At 35.9% G+C, this 7769-nt stretch overlaps 1 protein-coding gene across 6 annotated transcripts in view; it reads left to right on the top strand.

The window, feature by feature from the left end:
• Positions 1–7769, top strand: part of ATXN7 (ataxin 7) — a 146886-nt gene that overhangs the window by 51757 nt on the left and 87360 nt on the right. The window lies entirely within an intron of this gene.

The raw sequence follows: 7769 nt of genomic DNA on the forward strand, positions 1-7769 counted from the left end.
TGCTTCCTCTGACACTGGCGGTAGTTTATAACCATCATGACTATTAGCCATTAATAACCTTATCTTCCATTAATTAGTTCATTTCTCTCTTTAAAGCCATCCAGTTCAACAGTTGTATCTATATTTTGTGGTCACGCATTCTGTAATCTAACTATGCCCTATGTCCTGCATCTGGTCTCCTCTAAGACTTCCACTACTGAGTTTCGTAGAAGGATCTTGGATTCTAATATTACAAGGAAGGTAAATGTACAGCAGGGGTACTGGAGAGTTGGGTTTATGTAGGTTACCAAAGAACACTGTAAAGTGGTTAGCTGATGCACATTTTCTTACTTTATCTTTCCATGTTATGTCTAAATCAATCATTGATGACATATTGACAGCTTGAAAGAAACAAAGAACCAACTCTCCTCAATTGTACTAAAGTTGTTTTGTTTGTTTAGTTAGAGACAGTTTTATGGCTACTCAGAAAATGATTGCTTACAGTTAACATTTTGACAAAGTATTTAGGAGTATTTTAGACCAGCGTTTTGTCTTTATGTTATGCTTTTTGAGACATGGTAGCTGTCAATTGTGTAAATTTGGTTTAAATGGCTGTGTTTGGATCTCTCAGTTTGATAAGCTGGGATATGAACAAACCTTTTGGAGTCACATACAGCTCATTTGCTCTTCCTTTTGCGTGTGTGAGTTAACAAGCCAGTACTACAGTTCCATTTCATCCGAACCAGGAAACGCTGCTTAGAGATTTCAGGGCAACCAACTTCAAATCTCAACTTGTTCCAAAGCTGTAAACCATAGTTTCCTCATTCAAACAAAATGGGAGCCTTTAATAAATAGAGGACTTCTTAGTTTTTATGTTTACATGTATGAGAGGCAGAAGGTTTGCAGAGATAATTAAATTGGAAAATGGTGGTGCAAACCTGGCCATTTGAACGAGCAGTGTAGCAGTCATTGGAAAGGGATGAATCCGTTTATTAGCTACTTCTGGATGTCATCTAAGGGTTAATGTATAGAAAGGTGATACAGCTGTGCATGTTGTCAAAGTTGTGACAAATATATACATGTCATTCTTGCTTTGTTGTATGCACTTGTTTTCAGGAAGCACAATTGAGACAGATGATTTCAAAGAATTTCAATTCCAAGGAAACCTGCCCAGTAGCATGTCAGAATTGAAAGAATATCTGAGTAACTTTCCGGAATAAATGGCTAAGGTCACTGGGACTCATGAAAAAATTTGGTAGTACTACTTTTTTAGCCTGTCATTGCTATGGAAAAATCAATGCGCAGTGTACATGGTTCTGCAGTGTACGTGGGTCCTTCTGTCCCTTCATTTTCGTCACAACAATTCTGAAAGGTAGTAACTTAATAAGGAATTTGAGGAAGGGACAGGCAGACAGGCCCATCATATATCCCTATGGACTTTGTGGAGCTGAGTGGGGATTTGAATGTAGGCCTTCTATCTTATTCTTATTCTGTAGTGTTAATGACTGTCAATGTTAATGACTGATAAAGCAGTGGTGTGGGGAGACAAAATTTACACATCTCTGTGTTACTTGTTGGGAGTTTTCTATCATGACAACAAGCACTAGCCTATATAATTTTGAAATATTCATTTTGAAGTTTCAAGCAAACTTACAAAGTTCTGTTTAACCAGGAAAATAACATTTTTATGCAGTTTATAAAAGTACGAAATAGTAATTGAATGAGATGAGAGTATATACCTCAGGCAAAGTTTTATTTAATTAATGGAGTAAAAGAAGTATCAAGAGTGAATTTTAATGGATTATTTAAGACACGTACACCAGCTTTCAGTACTAATTGAAAGAAAGTAGATGACTTCAGTTTGGCTGTTTTTGAGAGGTGGAGGATGAGTGATATATCCTAGCCCATATGCAAAGAAAGGAAAAAAGACAGAAAATTTAATAAGTAATGTTCCATGAACAAGATTCATGTATTTTAAATACATAGGTTTATACTTTTCTTTACTTCTATAACAGGGTTGTATGATTTTGTTGAAACTGATAGGCATCCCATCTCCTCTTAATGGATATATGCTAAACTAAAACCATAATGAGGACAAGAGTTGTGATTTTTGAATTTAGTACAGAGCCAGCATGGCATAGAGGTTTGAGTGTTGGACTACAACTCAGGAGCTTAGGGTTTGATTCCTAGCTTAGCCATAAAACCCAATGGGTGACCCTGAGCAAGTCAACTCTGTCAGTCTTAGAGGAGGGCAATGGCAAACCTGATCTGAACAAATTTTGCCAAGAAAACCCCATGATAGGTTCACCTGACACTCTCCATAAGTCAGAAACAGCTTGAAAACACACAACACATGCACACAGAGAATTAATATATAGTCCTGTATACTATTTGTATGCATATAGAGTTTATATATATATATAGCAATATAGTTTATCAGCAGACAGTTCTTAAAGTAAAGTAGGCATAATTATAATTAGAATATCTTATGCTTGAACTAAAATCTTGTACTTGTTGCCTTATTGGTTTTCTTTCCAACTCCGTTCCAAGACCAACTTTACATAATAGGTTACAGATCTAACCATTTAGTTTATCATAGTATATTTTGAAATGATACAGCTTTGTCAGTTGAGTGACTATACAAATATTTATGTTTTTAAAGAATTAGAATTAGTGCTGAGAATAAAATAGCAGAATAAGATGTCTGTGCAAAACCAGTTAACACCTTGCCTATTTTTGCGATTGGAAAGTGACATGTCATGTCCAAAGAAAAAAGGTTCTCAAATGTGTTTCGTTATGGAGAGCGCTGAGGAGAGTATACTTGTAAACCATTTTCCAAATTTTCCATGTAGGCTCTGAAAGGTTATAGTATTTTTAAATCATCAACCATTAACATAGTCAATCCACCAAAGTCCAAAATTGACCATATGGGTGGCTGAGATAGTGGCGCCTTTGCTTGCTGATGGTTCAACGTACACAAACTTTGTTTCATTCACAAAATTATAAAAAAAATATTATGTATAAAATTACCTTCAGGCTATGTTTATAAAGTGTGAATCTATGTTTATAATGTGTGCATAAGATGCACAGAAGCATGCAGCTTGATTTTAGTAAAAATGTTGAGGATATGGTACTAACATCTGCTTCCTGATATATATTTTGGAACTGGAAGATACATTCCAATAGCCAATAATGTTTACACCATGTAAATTAGTATGAATTTCCTTTTATACCTGAGGGAACTGGACCTGAAAGTAACTTTGACTCAGTTTTCCTACTAGTTTCTGCAGCTTCTTGGCCAAAGTTTAAAGAGCAGTCTGGGATTCCTTTAACATATTAAAACACTTTAACACTGTGTCCCTACTGTAGTAGTAGTTTTACACAATTAAATGATACGGGTTGAGTCTCCCTAATCCAAAATGCTTGGGACAGAAGTGTTTTGCATTTCATTTTTTTATTTTGGAATATTTGCATATACATAATGAGGTATCTTGGAGATGGGACCGAAATGTGAACATGAAATTCGTTTATGTTTTGTATACACATTATAAATATAGCCTGAAGGTAATTTTATGCATAATATTTTTTTAAAATTTTGTGCATCAAAGTTTGTTTACATTGAACCATCAGAATGCAAAGGTGCCACTATCTCAGCTCCCCCCTCATGGGGGACATGCAGTTGATTTTTGATTTTGGAGTATTTCAGATTTTGGAATTCTTGATAAGGGGTACTCAGCCTGTGTAATGAGTACAGACAACCTGTATTGTGTGTACATAATAGTGTATACACAAAATATTTATTAAGAGGGATAGCAGTCTAAAAGTTCTATTTTCTTTTTGTTGTCTAAAACAACAAAAGAACATTGGCAAGGTGAGGCATAATCAAAAACAATTCCTACATTTACAAGTGTATGTATGGTTTCTGTACATGTACTTTTGATGTGTCAGTGCACTGCCTGTGATTCTGCAGAAGTTACATTCTTAATGGAGTTGCAGTTCCCCTGCAGGAACAGATACTTAGTCTGATGGTACTCTTTGGGCCCATACAGACAGGTCAAAATAAAGCTGCTTTGAGTCACTTTAGAGGTATGCTGTTTAAATGATGCATGCGTCCTAAGAGTCCGGAAACCGCGCCAAAGCCACTTTGATTCATCTCTGTTACTATGGGCCTAAGGAAAAAAAAGAGAAGGGGGGGATAATGGTTTGTATCACTGTAGGATAGAAAGCAAATTGAGATGAATTTTTCTTCATCTCAAACTAAAACTCAGGATTCAGTGACATTGTTTAGCAGGAAATTAAAAAGTACTTTGTGCATTGCATAATTCATTATGAAATTTGTTGATACAAAACATGGTGATGTCAACTAGAAGGTGATGTGAAATAAGAGTTTGATATGTGCACAAAGAAAAAGTTTATCCATAGCTACTAATAATGATGGTTAGTATATATGACTAGTATACAATTGATGTATCCAGTTCCCTTTTAAAGCCATCTAAGTTGGCAGCTATAACTACATTTTGTGGCAATGAATTCCACTGTTCACCCCTCCTTTGTTAGAACTGACCATTTATTCCTGCTCCATGCTTCCTCTTCTTTTACTAGTTTTCAGTTCAGAAGAGAGCTTCTCCTCTTATTTCATGACTCCCAAGTTTACTCAGGAATCTTTGGTTTAGGATTTGATCAAAAGCTTTTTGAAATCCAAGTAAACAAATTGTAATGGCTCATTTTTATCCATGTATTTATGAATGCTTCCAAATAACTCTTCAAAGGCTAGTGAAACAGGACTTGCGGTTGCAAAAGTCATGCTCAGTCTCTTTCAGTAGCACTTCAACTTCTATAAGCTTGATAATTTTGCTAGTCTATCTGAACAGAAATTGAGCTTCCTAGTATATTTCTTGAATCTCCCCTGGATCCCTAAAAAATTGGTGTTGTGTCAACAGCTTTCCAATCCATTGGTACAAGGTGCTTCTTAAGAATGTGCTATATATTTTAATTAGAAGATCAGCAATTTCAATTTTGTGTTTTTAAATTCATGTTAAAGAAGCCAAATGTCTACTCTGATAACAAATGGTGTTGTTATTGTTTTTCCTTTATAATTCGTTAGTTAGGTCTAGAACCTGTTCTCATTGCTTGCTTTGGTTCCTAGGAAACATATGTTCAGGCACAGGCATTTCCCTGTTTCTTCATCAGTGGAGACAGATGGAAATAATTTGTTCAGAGATTCTGCAGTCTCCTTATCTTCCTGTAAAACTCTCTTAATTTTGTTGTCACCCACCAATCAAACTGTTTGACTTCTTGATCATGATATATCTGAAGATATATCTTGGTGATTTTGATGCGATTATCAATATCCTCTTTCCTTTTTTCTTTATCCCTTATTTTCTTCTTGTGTTTCCTTCTGTCAAGCTTGTGTTCTTGTAAGCTCATTTCATTTGGTAGAAAATCCAGTTGCTGTAAGTAAATGTATCTCCACTAGATTCTTTCACACTGCATTAAGCCATATTGGTGACCCCTTGGACTCCCCTTCCTAACCTGTGGTACGTATTCCAGCAGGGCCTCTATTAAAATGGTATTAAAGCAGACCCCAAGCAGCATGGAGACATTTGATCCTTTTAACTTTCCTTTCAGTTTTCTTTTTTACCTGTTTTGTCACTTTAAATTGGGTTTCTCTGTATTGGAGTTTCCTGCTCACATACATATAAATTATATTTGACAGCACTGATATAATTGTGTTTCCAACCCATTAAATAACACTCACATTCTGTACTCGGTCTCAGACAGTACCTCTTAGGAGTTAAGTCCAGGCTTGTTTCCCTCTGGTCAGTTCCCTGTTTTAGAATATAATTATTTAATATATCTAGAAATTTTACCTCTTTTTATGACCCAAACATGGATTTATCCGGTGAATGTGAGGACAGTTAAATTAATTCAACATTATTTCCTTTAGATACCACTTTGATTTTATTCTTCATCTCCATTTTGATGTGGGGATAGGGGACAATTGTATATCCCTTCTAATTACGTTTTGGGCCTGATATTGTCACCCATATGATTCTGTAGAGAAGTCAAGAATTTATGTTTCCCTATTATATAAAGCAACACCTTCAGTACCTTTCTCCTACATTCATTAATCACCTTGTCACCAGTTCTATTAAAACTTGCTTTAAAGAAGGAAAACAGGTTGATTTTTCATAATAGCTGATATACTAGCAGTTTAGCTTTATTTTGTCATAGTTAAAATCAAAAATTTGAGCAGCTGTTTTACCAGCAAAGTTAAATCAGTGGGCTGTAGTGTATCTTCTTAGAATTCTCATGTGTCTGAAACTCATTATAGCATACATTTTGTAATTATAACATATTGGAAAATTTCATCTTTTTATTTATTATTTTATTTTTATCATAGAGTTCAAGGGGGACCTCAAGAGTTATGTTGTCCAGTACCATGCTGATGCAAAAAAAAATCTGTCACTAAAGCATTAATGTGCATTCTAATTGCAGAATGCCTCTTTTCATTTTATATGTTCTGTGGTGTTTTATATTTTCCACCTTGTTAATAATCACAGTATGCACTGATAACTGCAGTTGCATTATCAGTTTTTAAAATGCTTTCCCCCTTCTTTTTCCTTCTTTCATTCTCTTGTAAAGAGTTTTTAGTCCTTGGTTTAAGAAACAGGACTGAAGTAACTTAAAATTCAAAAAGTAGTAGGCACATCTTCCTTGGCCTATCTTTCAACATTCTTGCTGTCTTTGAAGTTTGAACCAATTCTTAGCTATTGATCAGAAAGATAAAGATCAAGTTGCCATAAATTTTAATGGACTAAATTGTGGTTGTGACTGATGTGTCTGTTTGAAACAAATGGCTTAAAATGCATACTCAAAATGCATATAGAAATGTGAACCACTGGTCCGTGTTGGCAAGAACTGCCCACACCTGGCCATCAGAGCCAGAAAGGTATGGAAAACTATTGTCATATAAGAAGTTACTGTATCAAAATACGTTTGTCAGATGTACTTTTGTACAGAAGGCAATGGACCTGATGAATTGTGTGGAGTAAGTTGAATCTCATCCAGTGCAGAACAAGTCAGTCAGCTATGGCTTGGTATCTATTGTCTGTATGTAGATGATTTCCATTTTGTTTATACATAATGAGTGGCCATAGCTCTACAACAAAATGGACAGCCAGCATGATGTGAGAGCCAGCATGATGTAGCAGTTTAAGCACTTAGCTATGACTTGTAGACCAAGGTTCAAATCCCTGCTCAGCCATGGAAACCAAGTACAAACCTTGTACAAACTAGGTAAAAGATGATGACTGAAAACATTTGGGATCTTGAAATAATCCTGTGCTGTCCAAAATTTCTGAAAGATAACATGTCTATAGTCAGAGCGTGTGTTTATTGCTTAGAAGCATTTCCTTTGTAAATCTGTCACTCACAGCACATGGGACTCCTGCTCAGGGAATCCCCTTTCTTCGCTGAAAGTGGAAAGGGCTAGTGCTACACTGTTGAAGCAATGGACTAGTCCCAAACCTCTGGAATGCGCTCCCCGTGAGCTCCGCTCAGCCACCTCCCTAGCCCAATTCAGGAAGGGGCAAAAAACCCATCATTCGAACAAGCCACCCCTGACAGTAATTCTCCCCCCCCTCCCCGCGTCAGCATGTAGTGCCGGCATGATAATTTTATTATTTTTATTGAACTGTTTTAATACATTTTGTATGGTTTTTGCCTAATTGTATTGTTATTAGCTGTTGTTCACCGCCTTGATTTTCAGAAGGGCGGTATACAAATAA

Source organism: Sceloporus undulatus, chromosome 2 (assembly GCF_019175285.1).
Source record: "Sceloporus undulatus isolate JIND9_A2432 ecotype Alabama chromosome 2, SceUnd_v1.1, whole genome shotgun sequence".
NCBI lineage: Eukaryota > Metazoa > Chordata > Lepidosauria > Squamata > Phrynosomatidae > Sceloporus > Sceloporus undulatus.